We start from the raw sequence: 17739 nt of genomic DNA, 5'->3' as shown, positions 1-17739 counted from the left end.
CACAACAAATGAGTCAAACAAGAACTGAGCACCACATGGCACAATATAACATACTCCTAATAGAAGATCAGACATTTAATGAAACCAAGTATGCTTAACAAATGGGAAATATAGCAATTGTATTTGTTTCTCATGTATTTAGTACAACAAAATTCAATTTATTTGTCACATGGTAGACAATAAAAAAATGCACCAACAACAATTGAACATCGCATTGAACAATTGAATCAAATAGTTAACTAAATAGCACAAGAAATGAATCAAACATTAACTCAGCACCAAGTTGCACAATATACAACATACTGGAAGATCGGATAGTTAACCAAACCAAGCATGCTTGACAACTTGAAAATATAACAATTGTATTTATTTCTCATGGATTTTGTACAATCAAATTCGTTTTATTTATCACATGGAAGAAAAAACAAAATGGCACCCAGAATAATTGAATATCAGATTCCAAAATTGAAACAAACTGTTAAATGAACACGACAACAAACTAACCAAACAGTTAATAAGTGTGCACCATATGCACTAGAGGATCAGTTTGCATGGTAAAAGTACATAGAACAATCCACTAGAATTTGTTAAGGAAAGGAAGCAGCAACACATGCAACGGGTAAACCGAACATGATTAACCAGCATAGCTAGCTAACTGAACATAGGTCCTTATAGAAAGCTAATAAGACAAGCTACTCCTCATCATCGGAGATATCGATGATGATTGTCTCCTTGGACATGGAATAAGGTGAGGCCTCCACAAGGTGGGTGCACTCCTCTTAGTGGTGAGTTTCCTTAACCACTCTGGGAACCAAGTTGCTGGCTCTCGAGTTGAGGTAAGCATGGGCACGCTGAGAAAACACCTTGTAGTCTTTGTTGAAGGGAGCGATGGTGGCCTCAAGAAAAGACCACAAGCTATCGTTTAAATCAGCCAACCGTGTCGCGGCGTCTACGCACGAGGCATCGATGGTGGCCTCGACGGCAAGGTGCACCTCCAAGACCTAGGGGTCAGAATGAATGGCAACCATTGTGACCTCATATCCATGCTTGTGGCCACGATTTGCTTCTCCATTGCCAAATGCTCCTTGAGCTCCTGGATATACTGCATGCACCATGGTGTAGGGTGGCCCTTATTTGGATTAGGGATTGGTGATTTGGGTGGAACGTGTCGCACCGGCAGTCGGGGCATGTGGGATGTAGAAGGAGGAAGACGATAGGGTCGGGTGTGGATTACCTGCCTGGACCGACAAGACCGAGCAGCATGAAGGAGGTCCATCGACGAGGAGGCGGTGCTTCAAGCAAGGAGTGAAGGTTTTAACTTGTAAAGGAAGGCGCAAACAGGGGAAATGTGGATTTTGGTAAGGGGGAGGGGGTTGGTAGGAAGATATTTCTGCGGAAGCCGAAAATTTTGGCTCAGTGAAGCGAAAAAATTGGCACGCAAAGTGTTATCAGACATAGTACTGTAGATGATATATGAACATCACAAATGATTCATATAGCTTACCACACGTGTGATGAGTCTGAACATGCAAGTTTTGTTCCAAATATCCATGGTTAAGAATTTCCATGTGCGATGAGTTTGAACATCACAAATGATTTATATAGCTTACCCCACGCCATTGCATAATATAGGTACACAAAAGAGCCTACAACACGCCCACACTTCTTAATACAACAAGTTCAATAATTCAATAGATCTAGCTAACCTAAAGTTACTTTAACAAATTAAAGACCGGTGCCCTAAACTAAAGAAAGAGTACCACTCCGGCTGGCGCTCCTCGATCTCCGTCGCATCTTCCATGTCAATCTCCCGCTCGACAATCTCCTCGGGAAGGGGCTCCATGGCATCCACCACACCATACTCGGAAAGCATCTCACCTTCCTCACCAACCATCTCTTTGGAAAAGGATGCCACGAGATGGGCGTGGGCGGCCATAGTCTGGGCTTGGACGGGCTCCGTCGTGGCAAGGTATGCCTCGAAGGAACGGGCGGCTGCTCGAAGTCTCTCGGTGATTGCCAACTCTTCGGCCGTGGGTTGTCGACGGTTGTCGGAGAAGCTTCATTCAATTTGTGCATTGATCGCTAAGAGCTGTGCGTGGGCGTCCTCGACATGGTCGTGGGCGGACTCCATCACCGCTGCAGAACGGATAGTTGTTCTGCTGCTCTCGCCAGTTGCTATCCCTGTTGCAAATGTTGCTTCCACCACCTGAGCACCAACATCGGCCATTTGGGCTAACTTGTCCGTCTGCTTGCAGATTGTGGTCGCGCTCACGCAGCTTGTTAGCACACGCATGGAGGCTGTGACTATGCTCACTTCGGAGTGGGTCGCCGAATTTACCCTGACGACATGGGTCCCGTTTGTATCTTTCACCAGAGATGATTGAACAGTGAAATGATATTTGGCGAGCAAGCTAGTGTGCTTGATGCGTCGGCAGTGGACTGTAGCCAACATACCTTCTCACGTAAGCCATATACGTACTAGTCCGACAGTATGGTGCTCCAAGATATTCTGAATTGCATCTCACACAGTTGGTGTTAATAAACTGATTGCGATCTACTTGTTTTTTGTTCTTGTTTCGGAAACATAATGGGTTCATAGTGGCAGAGGATGGTGTTTGAATTGCTATAACTTTTATCTGCACAGAACATGCACCAATAGGTGTGTCGTCAAAAAATTGGAGTTACTTAGGGTTTGTTTGGATATTTTTATATATTAACTTGGTTTTCTAGGCATTTCAGGCATAATTCAAAATGCACATGCACATGCTCCGGTGCACCAAAATGGGTTGTAAAATCATATATGTGTCCATGGGTTAATGCTTATATCACATGCAGGAAATGGGGATGAATTTCAAACACCTCGGGACTGTGGCTCGTCGACAAATGTTGAGATACTTGGTTTTGAAATTCTAGTAAATCCAAAACTCATATGAATTCATGAACCTTGGCATGCTATCATGAAATGGCATCAACATGGCGTGGTACAAAAAATTGTCCCATTTGAGGCAGGTTTTGGTATAACCTTATAGTCCATGTCGACATTTTTATACATTAACTGAGTTTTCCACGCATTTTATATGCATATTTCAAATTCGAACTATGGGTACATGCTCGAGTGTAGAAAAATGGGTTGAAAAATCAAATGTGTGTCCGTGCATGCATGATTAGGTCCTATGGAATAAATGGGAATGAAATTCAACACCTCGGCATCATGCCTTGGTCGGAAACATTGAGATACTTGGTTTTAAAATTCTAGTTAATCCAAGTCTCGTCTGGAATTCATGAAACTTAGCATGCTATCATTGAATGACATCAACATGCCTTGGTACAATAAATTGTCCCATTTGGGGTAGGTTTTGTTATAAGCTTCTCACAGACTAGAACTTCTCACAAGAAGCCTCATGGTTCCGGTAGGGAATGTGTCACCATTGTGGACGAAACAATATTCGTTGCCTCTTCTTTATTTCAAATTTCCTCTTACTTCAATGTAGAACAGCATGAGTGTCGTGTTCAATTTTGGATTTTTTCGGGGTTCGTTTTGGCATTTTTATATATTAACTAAGTTTCTAGTCATTTATGTGCATTATTCAAATTTGAACTCTAGGCTCATGCTCTTGTGCATAAAAATGGATTGAATAATCAATTGTGTGTCATTGGTTTCACGCTTAGGTCCCATGCAAGAAATGGAAATGAATGTCAAACACCTTGGCACCATCGCTTGGCCAGAACCATTGAGATACATGGTTTTAAAATTCAAGTAAATCCAAAACTCGTCTAAAATTCATGAAAATTGGCATGCTATAATGGAATAGCATCAACATGTTCCGGTAAAAAAATTGTCCCATTTGTGGAAGGTTTGGGTATAAGGTTCCCACAAACCAGAGCTTTCACAACAGGTCTCGTGGTTCTCATAGGGAATGTGTCACCTTTGTGGATGGAACAATATTCATTGCCTCTTCTTGTTTTCATTTTTTCTAGTGTCACCATAGAACAACAGGAGTGTTGTGTTAATTTTTTGGAATTTTTGTGGTTCGTTTGGACTTTTTATACATTAACTAAATTTTCTATACATTTATGTGCATAATTCAAATTTGAACTACATGCACATGCTCCAGTGCATATAAATGGGTTGAAAAATCAAATGTGTGTCCTGGCTGGATTCTTATTAGGTCCCATGCAAGAAATGGGAATGAATGTCAAACACCTGGGCACCGTCGCTTGGCTATAACCATTGAGACACATGGTTTTAAAATTATAGTAAATCCAAAACTCGTCTCAAATTCGTGAAACTTGGAATGCTATCATGGAATGGCCTCAACATGATGTGGTAAGATGTTTGTCCCATTTGGGGCAGGTTTGGATATAAGCTTCTCACAAACTAGAGCTTCTCAAACAGGCCTCATGGTTCCGGTAGGGAATGTACCCCCATCGTGGATGAAATTATATTCATTGACTCATCCTGCTTTCTACTTTTTTAGTGGAAAGAAACATCGACATGAGTGTCTTGTTAAAGTGTGGAATTTTTGGGGGTTCGTTTGTACATTTTATAGATTAACTGAGCTTTCCAGGCATTTTATGTTCATAAGTCAAATTTGAACTATACGCACATGCTCTATTGCAGAAAAAAGGGTTGAATAATCAAATGTGTGTCCTTGAGTGCATGCTTAGGTCCCATGCAAAAAATGGGAATGGAGTTCAAACACCTCGGCCTCCTTCCTCGGCCGCAAACATTTAGATACTTGGTTTTAAAATTCTAGTAAATCCAAAACTCCTTTGAAATTCATAAACTTGGCATGCTATCATGGAATGACATCAACATGAGGTGTTAAAAAGTTTGTCCCATTTGTTGCAGGTTTGGGTATATGCTGCTCACAAACTAGAGCTTCTTAGAAAAAGCCTCATGGTTTCGGTAAGCAATGTGCCTCCTTCGTGGATCAAACGATATCCATTGCCTCTTCTTGCTTTAATTTTTTCCTAGTGGCAACATAGAGCAATATGAGTGTCTTGTTAAAATTTGGAATTTTATGGGGTTCGTTTGGAAATTTTAATACATTAACTTAGGTTTCAAGGTATTTTATATGCATAATTCAAATTTTAACTACATGCACATGCTCCAGTGCATATAAATGGGTTGAAAATTAGTTGTGTGTCCTTGGGTGCATGCTCAGCTCCCATGCAACAAATGGGAATGATCTTCACACACCTCAGCATCGTGCCACGGCCGCAAACATTGAGATACTTGGTTTTAAAATTCTAGTAAATACAAAACTCATCTAAAACTCATGAGACTTGGCATGCTATTACGGAATGGCACACAACATATTGTGGTATTTTTCGTGTCCAATTTTAGAGTAGGTGCACCTGAATCAACATCCAAGAAAGGAATTTTGAAACAAATAGCTGCCACCTTTATCATCTCAAACGTTTGTATAATTTAAGTAGTGTGTGTTCTGTTAACCATTCATGTAAGGCCACGCGTCAATTTTTTTATGGCTATGAGGTGCCGTGCGGACAACTACTTGAGTAGACGGGAGGTGTGCAAGGGAAAATGTGTCGCTCGGGATTTGTGCACCTCTTCATCGCAAATGTTTTAGATAGCACACCCATATGCAAAGCAAGTTCCAAGGCCCTTGCGAGTAAGCCAACCTAAAAGTTTCCACACAAGATCTGTGAACCTCTTCATGGAAAATAGTTTAGATTGAAGACAGTATGCAAAGCAAGAGCTATGGAACCTTCACCGCTAAGCCAAGAGAAAATCTCGCAAGCTGGATTGGTACACCCCTTCAACGCAAATGATTTGTTTAGATGACTGATACGTCTCCAACGTATCTATAATTTTTTATGGTTTCATGCTATTATCTTGTCAAACTTTGGATGTTTCGTATGCCTTTTATATCTTTTTTGGGACTAACTTATTAACTCAGTGCCAAGTGCCAGTTCCTATTTTTTCCGTGTTTTTGAAATTTTTCAGAGGATTTTCAACGGAGTCCAAACGGAATAAAACCTACGGAATGGTTTTTTCCATAACAGAAGACACGCAGGAGAGTTGAGTGCCAAGGCAGGGGACCTCGAAGGAGGTCACAAGCCCACCATGCCCGACCTGGGGGGGCCGGGCCTAGGAGGCTTGTGAGCTCCCGGTAGCTCCCCTGTCCTACTTCTTCCGCCTATAAATTCCCTAAAAATCTAAAACCAGGGGAGATACGATTGAAAGTACTTTTCCGCCGCCGCAAGCATCTGTCTCCGAAAGATCCCATCTGGGGCACATTCTGGTGCCCTGCCGGAGGGGTTATTCGGATACATAGGGCTTCTTCATCAACACCATGACCTCTCCCATGATGCGTGAGTAGTTCACCATAGACCTACGGGTCCATAGCTAGTAGCTAGATGGCTTCTTCTCCCTCTTGGATCTTCAATACAAAGTTCTCCATGATCTTTATGGAGATCTATCCGATGTAATCTTATTTTGCGGTGTGTTTGTGGAGATCCTATGAATTGTGGATTTATGATCAGATTATCTATGAATCTTATTTGAGTTTCTTCTGATCTCTCTTATGCATGATTTCATACCCTTGTAATTCTCTTCGAGTTGTGGGTTTTGTTTGGCCAGCTTGATCTATGATTCTTGCAGTGGGAGAAGTGCTTGGTTTTGGGTTCATACTGTGCGGTGACCTCACCCATTGACAGAAGGGGTAGCGAGGCATGCATCGTGTTGTTGCCATCAAGGGTAAAAATATGGGGTTTTCATCATTGATTTGAGTTTATCCCTCTACATCATGTCATCTTGCTTAAGGCATTACTCTGTTCGTCATGAACTCAATACACTAGATGCATGATGGATAGTGGTCGATGTGTGGAGTAATAGTAGTAGATGTAGATAGTATCGGTCTACTTGTCCCGGACGTGATGCCTGTATGTATGATCATTGCCTTAGATATCGTCATGACTTTGCGCGGTTCTATCAATTGCTCGACAGTAATTTATTCACCCACCGTAATATTTTCTATTTCGAGAGAAGCCTCTAGTGAACACTATGGCCCCCGGGTCTACTTCACACCATATTTTCAGCCTTACTCTTTTACTTCGTTGCACTTTCCGCCTTCACATCTCACTTTGGAATCAATCTTGAAGGGATTGACAACCCCTTTATAGCGTTGGGTGCAAGCTCGTTTTTGTTTGCGCAGGTAGTCTGGACTTGACGAGATTCTCCCACTGGATTGATACCTTGGTTCTCAAACTGAGGGAAATACTTACTGCTCCTGTGTTGCATCATCCTTTCCTCTTCAAGGGAAAAACCAACGCAAGCAAGTCTCCGTCAACTTGTCAATTTCTGGCGCTGTTGTTTGAGAAGTAGTAGAAGGATTTCTAGCGCCGTTGCCGGGGAGGATCAAGTCAAGAACTCATCCAAGTAAGTGTCGCAAACTCAACTCTTGCATTTTTTGCCTCTCGTTTTCCACTCCCCCACATCTGAAAAAACAAAAATTTACAAAAAAATATTCGCCTTTTTCGTTTGCCTTTTTCATTCGCCCTTTTTTCTCGCTTGCTCTTTGTTCTCTTGTGTGCTTGCTTTCTTGCTGAAGTCGCCATTATTGAAAACACCAAACTTTGTGACTTCTCGAATACAAATAATAATGATTTTATTAGTACTTTGATTGTCCCGCCACTAGTGCGGAGTCATATGAAAGCAATGCCGCTTTACTGAATCTTGTTATGAAAGAGCAATTTTCCGGCCTTCCTAGTGAAGATGCCGCATCCCATCTTAATACCTTCATTGAGATTTGCGATATGCAAAAGAAGAAAGATGTGGATAATGATGTGATTAAATTGAAGCTTTTTCCTTTCTTGTTGCGAGATCAAGAAAAAACTTGGTTTCCGTCTTTGCCCAAAAATAGTATTGATTCTTGGGATAAGTGCAAAGATGCTTATATATCCAAGTATTTTCAGCAGGCTCAGCTTATCTCTCTCTGTAATGATATCATGAATTTTAAGCAACTTGATCATGAACATGTTGCACAATCTTGGGAGAGAATGAAATTGATTGTCGGGACCCCGATCCTAAGCCATAGGAATCCAGCCTGTAACACATCGCATCTCTTTGTGGTCTCACGCAAGGTTAACTCCACGGCTGCAGCCTTACCTTAGCCGGGACCGTTTGCGTCTTTTGACTCACGTATGCAATCGTGTCGCTAGCATTCCAATGTCAAAGAACCCGGATCGACATGTCTAGTCATAAACCAAAGTGGCAGTTCCGCACAAGGACAGGCATACATGACCCAACAAAGCAGGTGTCGGTCATCAACGAACATAGACGAGTCGTAGCAAGCTACAAGGACTCCATTACGTCGCATGACATTTCCCCAAAGGGGACAGACACAACAGCTAAGAAGGACACATGCCGGTCAACCAATGCGTCCGGAGCAGTAGCGAGCTACCAAGGCTCGTTGGATCACAGAGGGGCATTTCCTTGTAAGGAGTGCTACTAAAGTTCACGACTAGGTATTCGAACCCCATACATATCAAGTAAGACACACGTACGCATGGCATACCGATATGTATAGATACATCGATGGCATCACAACATAACCATAAACATACAAGCTTTATTTAAGAGGCTCGGAAGAGCCACACACATATTATTACACATTAAGGGTCTCACGACCCATAATATCAGTCACACAATACAAGCCAGCGGAAGAGTTATAAGCTATCTGGGTACAGACAGAGCAACTAGAAGGTACATGGCCTGACTATACTACAGAGCCGACGTAGGGCCAGATCGTAGCTGGGACACCAGCTACTCGTCGTCGTCGATGTCTACGAAGAACCCTCCATTAGGGTCATTAGCAACCTCTGCAACATGATTAAGCAAACATGAGTACGAAGGTACTCAGCAAGACTTTAGGATGACTAACTACTCATGCAAGGTATCAAGAAGGTATTGTGGGGTTTCATGCGGAAAGCCAGCATTTGACTAGTGGCTAGACAACTTGCTTTTGAAATTAGTTTTGACAACTTGATTTCTCGCACACGAGTCCACTAACACCACAACAATACACTATCGTGGAATCATTCTGTCTCCATACGGAAATGCCGTCCACGACACTCACGCTTATCTTGACAATTTTATGAGTAGCCATTGAATTATCTATGAACAACATATGTCTCCAAGTAGTCCATATCCGCGGACACGGCTATTCGAATAGTTCATAACCCTGCAGGGGTGTACTTCGTCACACACGCTCCCGCCACTTATCGCCATGTGCACGTCATGCACCTCGGCAACCTTCAAGCGGAAGCCCAGCGAGGGAGTCGGCCACGACCGTTAACCACACTAGTACCTAGTCCAGGTTTATCGCCTATCTAAGAGTAACCCGTACGGAAGTCCGGCCGAGGTTTTCGCCACGGCCTCAAACGATGTGCGCAGGGTTCCCAAGCCCACCATCCGGGTGCCACTTGGTACACCGTGCCACTGCCTACCGCATCACGGTCCACCTCTCAGGTCAGCACCATGCATGGCCTCCAGCATTTCTATAAACACCAGAAACTACTTGCAACTCCTGGACCGAGTACTACGCGATTAATAGGCCGAGCGGGGTCATATTTCAGGGCCCAGCATGTGGTAGTATCTAGTCTTGGATTACATACACGGAACTCAGTTCCTAAGGACGGTTCCAATGAAACAACCCGCCATGTACTCCTACACAGCCTTTCACCGGTACCTTTACCAAATCAAGTTCAACACACGACCTTTGCTTACCGAACACATTCCACATTTCTGTTCATCTCCCAGATGACAGACCATACACAACTCTAAGCATAGCATGCATAGCAGGATAAGGCACATTATAGCTCAAGCAACTACCAGGTATGCTAGGTTGCAAGGTTCGGCTATTTACTGTGACAAGGTTAAGTCATGCAAAGGAAGTGGGTCCAACTATCGTGGCAAAAGCAGTTGAAGCATTTGATCCTAATGCATTAAATAGGTGCAGGAACAGGAACATAGGTGTTATCGGGATGATCAAAAGGGGTGCTTGCCTTGTTGCTGAGAGGAGGAACGATATCCGTCGGGCGGATATTCGGTGGAATCCGGGGGTGCGGAGCCTACCGAAATGAACGGCAACATTCAATAACAATCATATGCAATCAAAATGATGCATGAGCATGGCATGAGAATGCAAAGTGATAAGTTATTATAATCAAGATGTTTTAGGTTTAGAGTTGATTTGAATCACATTCGAATAGCAATTCAAACGGGTATTCCCGGATACCGGTTTAATTGATTCGACCTGATGCTCAGATCAACCTAATGTTAACATGCATGAAATGTCATGTTATGGTACTGATTTACAGCTAGGGCAGTGTGTGATCATTGCATTTATAATGAAATTTAGATATTTTTGCAAATTCCATTTATAAAGTGATTAAAAGAATTGAATTATTCCTTATTTCACAATTTAGGGTTCTGTAACCTTTTCAAAAATAGCTGAAAATAGTATAATCAGAATCCTTGAATTTTTCTGATACTTTTTCATATATAAATTATTTTCATTGGAGTTACAGATTAATTTCTATGATTTTTGCAATTTTTAGCAATTTCCTGAATTATTTTTATACTCGAAATTCCATTATTGCATCAGGCTGACGTGAGCAGGTCAGCCGACCTGTGCAGGTCAAACCTGACAGGGGGGCCCCACTGGTCAGCCTCTCTGGGGTTAATCCCGCGCTGACCAGCCCCTAATTGGGGTTTGACCAGGCGTGGGGCCCTCTGTCAGCGACTCAGAGGAGGGCGATTAGGCCCTAATGGCCGGCCACGTCGACGGCCACCGGAGGGTGGTCGCCGGCGACCAAACCCGCGGCGGAGGGCTCGCCGGAGGCGACCTAGATGGCGCTGCACAGCACCAAATCGCACGCGGATGGCAGCTACAGCAAGCTCGCGAAGCGGCCGATCTGGCAGGACCAACTGGGGAGGCTAGGGTCGCCGGAAGAGGCGTCGGCGACGAGCCGGAGCGGCGGCCGAAGCTCGGGCGTCATCGGGGGGCTTGAATCAGAGGGATCCACGCATAGATCTTAGCTGCTACGGCATCTACGCGTCGTCCTGGAGCTTCTGGTGCTCACGGGAGGAAGAGCTCGACATCGGAGGGCTACCGGCGAGGAGCGGCAGCGGCGGTGCTCGTCGGGCTCCGGTGGAACTAGGGCTAGAGGAGGGGATCGACGGGGAATGCTTAGGGAAAACCACCGCATGCTCACAGGGAGTGCAGAGAAGAGCTCAGACGGCTCGGGGAAGGCCTGAGGGCGACGAATCAACGGGAGAGGTCCGGCGGCCGGAGGAAGAAGACGACGGTGTTGCGGGCGTTGCAGGGCTCGAGGGGACTTCGGCTTCTGCAGAGACGACCAGGGCGACGAGGCGGAGCTAATGGCGTGCTCGCGGAGGAGATCCTATGGCCAGGGGCACGGCCAGCTCGAGCTCGAGCTCGGCTCTAATGGCGGCAGCAGGGAGAAGGCGGGGATCCGGGCGGAGGAGGAGAACGAGGCGGGGAATGGATAGGTGAGGCTCTGGGGAGCTTATCCCCGCCGTCGCCAGCGCGAACTGGCGGCCAAGCAGGCACGCAGGTGCGTGGCCGCGCCGGAGGAGGCGGCGGCCACCTCCTGCTGCCTATTGGCGCGGGGAAGGGGACGAGCGCCGAGATGGGCTGGGCCTGGCGTGGGCGTCACGTAAGTCTTTTCCTTTTTCTTCTGCTTTTGTTTTTCTGTTTTGCTATTTATTGCTTTGCTAATTATTTCAGCTCCAAAACAAAAAGTACAAACTAATTTTGACCTCCTGAAATATTTATTATAATATCCCCACTCATTTCCAAGACTTTCAACATTTTTGGAAAATTATAGTTTCTGATTTCAAATTTTTAAATTTGAAACCAGTGGCTTTTGCAAAAAATAAAATGCTTAAAATGTCAAGAAATAGTTTTCTCCAATGCTCATTTACTTTCATGATTTATCAGAAAGTTTGAACATTTCTTGAGGCCATTTTGGGTTCATTGATTTTGAACTAGTTTGAAATTTCCTTTAATTGAAATGGTGGCTAGGGTTTTGAGTTTTTCCTTTGCCACTTTGTTGTTTTTGTTGAAACTTTTTAGATGCAAATGCAAAGAAGACATGAGCACAATGCTCTCTAGCTTAAGGTTTAGGGATGTGACAACTCACCCCCACTCAAAAGAATCTCGTCCCGAGATTTAGAAGTCATCGGGAATAACGCAGGATATTCAAGTCGGAGACGATCCTCTCTTTCCCAAGTTGCCTCCTTTTCAGAATGATTTGACCATTGAACTTTAAGAAACTTGAGATTTCGACGTCAAGTGGTACGCTCAGCTTGATCAAGAATACGCACGGTGTATTCTCGGTAAGAAAGGTTATCTTGGAGATCAAGCGTTTCGTGGTCCACTTCACGGATAGGATCCGTAAAGCAACGCCTGAGTTGCGAGACGTGGAAAACATCATGAACTTTGGAAAGATGCGGAGGAAGTTCCAACTGGTAGGCAACTTCTCCTCGTTTGGCAAGAATGCGGAAAGGTCCAATGTAACGAGGAGCCAATTTGCCCTTGATACCGAAACGATGGGTACCCTTCAAAGGTGTAACCCGAAGGTAAGCCTTCTCGTCAACTTCAAAGGTCACAGCCTTATGATGACGATCATATTGGCTCTTTTGACGAGACTGGGCTGTTTTCAACTTTTCACGAATAATGCGAACCTGCTCTTCTGCATCCTGGATCATGTCCGGGCCAAAGAGTTGCCTCTCTCCGGTTTCTGACCAATTAAGAGGTGTTCGACATCTTCGTCCATAGAGAACTTCAAAAGGGGCTTTGCCCAAGCTTGATTGATAACTATTGTTATAAGCGAATTCGGCGAATGGAAGGCACTTCTCCCAATTCATACCGAACGAAATAACACAAGCTCGGAGCATATCTTCTAGGATTTGATTCACTCTTTCTACTTGACCACTTGATTGAGGATGGAAAGCAGTGCTAAACGATAAATGAGTCCCCATGGCATTCTGAAAACTTTCCCAGAAGCGAGAAGTAAAGATACTTCCACGGTCCGAGTTAATTTCCAGGGGAACACCATGAACAGACACTATTCGAGAGATATATAACTCTGCTAGCTGGCTAGCTGCTATACTCTCACGAACAGGAAGAAAATGAGCCACTTTGGAAAGACGGTCAATGACCACAAAGATAGCATTGTTTCCTTTCTTGGTCTTGGGAAATCCGGTAATGAAATCCATGCTAACTTTATCCCATTTCCATTCAGGAATAGCTAAAGGTTGAAGGGTGCCAGCAGGCCTTTGATGTTCTGCCTTAACTCAACGACAAACATCGCAGTTAGCAACGAACTCAGCAATTTCTCTCTTCATCCTAGTCCACCAGAACCTCTGGCGTAGGTCCTCATACATCTTATTACTACCAGGATGAATGGTGAGAGGGGAATCATGAGCCTCCTTAAGGATTAACTGCCTTAGATGTGGGTTCTTAGGAACCACTAAACGATTCTGGAAGAACACCACCTTGATCATTCATGGAAAATTCTTTAGCGTTTCCGCTAAAAATATTCTCCTTTATCCGTGATATACCCTTGTCACGCTTTTGGCCAGCTGTAATTTGATCCTTAAGAGTAGGCTTCGCCACCAGGGTAGAAAGGAATCCTTGAGGAACAATATGAAGATTCAACTTCCGAAAGTCCTCATGGAGAAGTGGTTGACCTTGTTGTAGCATCAAATTGTTACAATAAGATTTACGACTTAGTGCATCGGCCATAACATTGGCCTTCCCCGGGGTGTAAGTTATCCCTAAGTCGTAATCCGAGATCAACTCAACCCACCGTCTTTGCTTGAGATTCAAATCCGGCTGGGTGAAGATATATTTCAGACTTTGGTGATCCGTGAATATTTCGCAACGATTACCCAGAAGGTAATGTCGCCAGGTTTTTAGTGCATGGACCACAGCTGCAAGCTAAAGGTCATGTGTGGGATAATTATCCTCATGTGGACGCAACTGGCGAGATGCGTATGCGATCACATGACGATCTTGCATGAGAATGGAACCTAATCCTTGTCGCGAGGCGTCGCAATAGATAACAAAGTCCTTAGAAAAATCTGGTGGTAGCAACACAGGTGCGGAGGTCAGGCGTCTTTTCAGTTCCTGAAAACTATGCTCACACTGTGGTGTCCACTCGAACTTTTTATCCTTCTTGAGGAGTTCAGTCAGAGGCCTTGCAACCTTGGAGAAATTCTCGACGAAGCGGCGACAATAGCTCGCTAGACCAAGAAAACTCCTAACTTGCTTAACCGATTCAGGTTGAGTCCAATCAAGGACAGCTTGGACTCTCTCAGGATTGACAGCAATACCCTTACCAGAGATTACGTGGCCTAGATAGGTCACTTCTGGTAACCAGAATTCACATTTTGAAAATTTGGCATAAAGGCGATGCTCTCGAAGTTTCATCAATACCAGCCTTAGATGCTCGGCATGCTCTTGTTCATTCTTGGAGTAGATGAGAATATCATCGAGGTATACTACGACGAATTTATCCAAATACTCCATGAAGATTGAATTCATCAGACGAGAGAAGGTGGCTGGGGCATTGGTTAAACCGAAGGACATGACGGTGTACTCATATTGGCCATAACGAGTAACAAAAGCCGTTTTTGGAATGTCCCCGTTCTTAATCTTGATTTGATGGTATCCCAACCTCAAATCCATTTTGGAGAAGACTGAGGATCCAACGAGCTGATCGTACAGGTCGTTGATCCTGGGGAGCGGATACTTGTTCTTTATGGTGACCAGGTTAACTGGTCGGTAATCTACAACCATCCGATCCGTTCCGTCTTTCTTCTTGACGAAGAGGACGGGACAAGCCCAAGGAGAAGAGCTAGGACGAATGAAATATTTGCTCAAGGCCTCATCTAATTGCTTCTTAAGTTCGGCTAGCTCCAGGGGTGCCATCTTATAAGGTCTTCTGGCTATTGGGACAGTTCCCGGAACAAGATCTATCACAAACTCTACATCTCTGTCAGGTGGAATTCCTGGCAGTTCCTCTAGAAAAACATCCGGGAAGTCACGGACTACCGGAATGTCTTCAAGTTCTGGAAGAGGGCTGGCATTTAGGGAATAGAGCTGGCATTTGGCAACTCGAGTAGAGACATTTACTATCTCACCCGAGGGATGGGTAAGCTGGACATTTCTAGAGTGAGTATCAATCTTGGCATAGTGAGCTGACATCCAGTCCATGCCCAAGATGATATTAATATCCGAAGATTTCAATGCTATCAATGAGGCTAGAAAAACTAGCCTGTCTACTAGAATTTCATTGTCATAGGTTATCCTAGAGGTTTGCCATTTACTACGAGGGGTTTGGACAACCAATGGGATTGGCATATCACAAAATGACATGTTATGCAACTGTGCATAACTTTCTGAAATGAAGGAATGAGAAGACCCAGTGTCAAAGAGAACGGACGTTGGGTGATGATTAACAAGAAGCGTACCCAGCATGACGTCGGGATCCTCTACAGCTTCTTCTGCTGACAGATAGTTCACACGGCCACGTGCAGGAGTTGGCTTCACATAAAACGCTTTGCCCGACTTGGCCTGCCCGACGGACTTTCCGGGTTGCTTGGCACCCACATTCTGAGGACACTCACGGGAATAATGCCCTGGTTCTCCACACTTGTAGCATATCACCTGGTTGGCACGTGGTGCAGCATTGCTAGCTGGACCACCATAAGCTTTTGCTGGAGGATCGGCCTGATTCGTCTGAGGCGCCACGTAGGATGGCCTCGGAGTGTATCTTGGCGGCAGAGAACTGTTTGGAACCCACAGCCTGCGTTTTGGAAACGCGGAACCAGAAGACGAGCCAAAGTCACGGGAGTGCTTCCTTGTGGCTTCGAAGTCAGTATGACCAGTCTCCTCACTGATCGCTTTGTTGACCAGGGCTTGAAAGCTTGCACACTCATGGAGGCGCAGATCTCGACGGAGCTCAGGGCTCAGACCCTTACGGAATCTTGCTTGCTTCTTGGCGTCAGTAGACACCTCCTCTGTTGCATAGTGGGCGAGGTTACCGAACTCGCGGCTATAGGCATCCACAGACAACTTGCCCTGAGTGAAGGCACAGAACTCCTCTCTCTTTCTGTCCATCACACCCTCTGGGATGTGGTGCAAACGAAAAGCTGCACTGAAGTCTGCCCATGTGGCCACTGGTTCAGCGGGACGCATAGCTTCAAAATTCTCCCACCACAGATTGGCGGGTCCCTCCAGGAAATACGTCGCAAAGGTCACCTTGTCAGCCTCAGACACATTCGCAGAGCGAATCTTGCATGAAATGTTGCATAGCCAGTCATCAGCGTCGAGGGGATCGACGGAATGATGAAACTTTGGAGGATTCAGCTTCACAAAGTTACTGAGGGATACTGCAGCATTCCTAGGCTGTCGAGCCGTATTCTGCTCAATACGCTCTAGCAGTCGGTTGGTCTCCCTTTTGTTTCTTTCTGCCTCAAGCATCACTTCTACCAGAGAAGGTGGGTGAGGCAGGTCTTCCTGCGACGCTTGACTACCCTCACCTTGCTCATGAGCTGGGGCACGGTTCAACCTGCTGAACACCATCCTGACAAACAAACTCATAGCTTAGACCAATATCATATCATTACTAGCTATGGATTAAGAATGTACTGAACACACGGAATGCGGAAATGAATATCCGAACAACATGGTAACAAGCAACTGCTATATATACACCATGGTTCATACACACCCTTACATAGTTCAGTACAAACTTACTCGAAGAGCAAACTACTGAAATGGTGGAACTACTCATCAGAGGCTTACAAGCTTCCTATACATTATTTATCTAGGCCTCCGGAATTCGTTTCACATTACTACCATACTTCACAAGTCACGCAGGACTGTGAACATACGGCTACTACCATACTATCCTTCCGCTCATAGCTCTGGTATCCGCATAGAACATCTCATAGAGATTACCTCCATGACCTGGAAGCTCAACCTGCGGATCAGGAAACACTCTAGCCTGAGATCCCTGAGATCCATAAGGACACGGATGTGGCCTTGGTCCCCTGACTGGAGGTAAGAGGGGTCCCCGAAGAGGTGTGACTCCTCCTATAGCTGGCCAGTCAACGTGGGCCGGAAGATGGGTCCTAACAGGTTTCAGCATCTCCATCTCTCCATACCCTGTCTGGACTACCGGTGCCAGCTGCGTCAAAGTTGTCCACAGGCGGGCACGGGTAGCGTAAAGCTCCATGCAAAGAGCACGAGCATCCCTGTCTCTGTTCTCTAGCATCTCAACAGTGGTCTGCAGAAGTGGATCCTCCGTAGATGAATCAAAATAGACTCCACTGAGGTATCCCTCTTCGCCAGACTGAGAGGCCGGAACATAGCAGAACTCTGAATTCTGCAGCAGTGCATGTCTCGCTCTCATAATAGTCAGCATTGAATAGGCAGCATCTTGTACTGCCATGTCAACAGTGACTCCCAACCCATAGGACCAATGGATTGGCTTCTCCGCTCCAGGGTAGTCTGGAAATACCCTAACAGTGCAGATGTACTGGCTCTGGTTGAAGTCTCGGTACTGTTCCTCCACTGTGTACTCGGGGTACCAGCGGTAACCGCACACCGACATCAACCTGACCAGCATGGCCGTATGACCCGGTACATCAATGCATCTGGTCAGACGTACCAC

Source organism: Hordeum vulgare, chromosome 6H, assembly GCF_904849725.1.
Source record: "Hordeum vulgare subsp. vulgare chromosome 6H, MorexV3_pseudomolecules_assembly, whole genome shotgun sequence".
In the NCBI taxonomy this organism is placed as follows: Eukaryota; Viridiplantae; Streptophyta; class Magnoliopsida; order Poales; family Poaceae; genus Hordeum; species Hordeum vulgare.
The sequence above is the reverse complement of the archived record's forward strand: the minus strand, read 5'-3'. Positions refer to the sequence as shown.